The sequence below is a fragment of the Nanorana parkeri genome, unplaced genomic scaffold (assembly GCF_000935625.1).
Source record: "Nanorana parkeri isolate BGI_ZX_2015 unplaced genomic scaffold, ASM93562v1 scaffold15, whole genome shotgun sequence".
NCBI lineage: Eukaryota > Metazoa > Chordata > Amphibia > Anura > Dicroglossidae > Nanorana > Nanorana parkeri.
The window spans coordinates 859,286-860,805 of record NW_017306283.1 but is presented as its reverse complement, the minus strand read 5'-3'; positions in this window follow the sequence as shown (position 1 = coordinate 860,805).

The following is a 1,520-nucleotide window of genomic DNA, read 5'->3' as shown; positions in this document are numbered from 1 at the left end:
ATGTATATACAATATATAATTTAGGGATCGCGGTATCGCCATCTTCTAAACTGGGAATGCGGCAGAGGACTTTCAGTAAAGCACTGGCAATCTTGAATATGGCCGATGTCCTGGCAAGACAATGTAGTTCTCTTGAAGCAAAAAATAAGTTTTGTCTAGCTGCCAGCGGTGGGGACAGGGAGAGCCGGCGTGCCTGTGGCACGTCTCCAAACCTAAATGAAGATGAGTGATAACTCATTAAACAGACGTAATTTATCATCAATATCCCTTTAAACTTTCCATACTGGTTGTGTGGCAGCTTTGAACTGGATGCACATGAGAAAATTCGCCCTGAACTCTCCAATCGCCAGTGACAGATAGTTAGGCAATGCAGCTATTTCAGCCGGGTTTGAAGCTAAATATTTATTAAGGGGGGGTACATTTTTTCCGATTCAGAGTGATATAGACCGATAGAAACTAAGGTTTGTCACTAAAGCGCTATCTACATTTGTGGATCAAACCACTTTGTAGCGTTAAGGGGGGACTTGCTTTATTGGGCAATAATGTTAAATAACTGTCTTTTTTTTTTTTTAAATGTGTTTTTCTTTTCACAATTTGAAGAAGAATGTTAGAAAAAAAATTGCCAAAAAGAAAAAAAAAATCTCTCTCTCTCTCTCTCTGTGTATTAATAAGTGTGTGTGTGTGTGTGTGTGTGTATATACAGTATATACCGTATTTCCCCGAAAAATAAGACACTGTCTTATATTTTTTTTGGCTCAAAAAACACACTAGGTCTTATTTTTTTTATGTACAACAATTCAAAGTTAACGCAAATCCAAATTAAATAATGCAAAATAGCAAAGTTAGGAATAGGGTGATCAGGGCAATCAGGGGTGACGTACCTTTTATATATATATATATAGAGAGAGAGAGAGAGAGAGAGAGAGAGAGAGATCTCTATATAGATATAGATATATATATATCTCTCTATATATATATATGTTTGAGGCCAATTATTGGCCAGATTTGTGGGAGGAGCCCCGCACATTTAAGCCCCTCTGGTTCCCCCACTCACCCGTCGGGACGATCGTGTCATCCCACCCTCCTGTACTCCTTCCATCAGAATTACTCTGAGTATGCCCCATTATTGCATACTGACCATAGTGACTGTGGCACACCTCAGGTTAGGTAGGGTCGTCATCTGCATGTTACAGGTACGAATCAGTGGGCCTCTGACTACAAATATATATATATGAACATGGCTTCTAAACATCATTCAAGATCCCTATATATTGAAAGAATAAGAATTTTGGATCACCTCATCTCAATACTTATCATTATCAGTATTTATTATTGGCTTTAAACATTTATCCCAGTAATGTTTTATAGGTTTATACTTATACATATATAATAATTGCAGTTGGATGAAAATCACTTTAACTGTGTTGCCCAACTCAACCGGGACAGCATTATATGATGGAATTAAAACTGCCTGCTTAGCTACTGCATTAGCATATGTTTTAATTTACCAGTTCAACCCC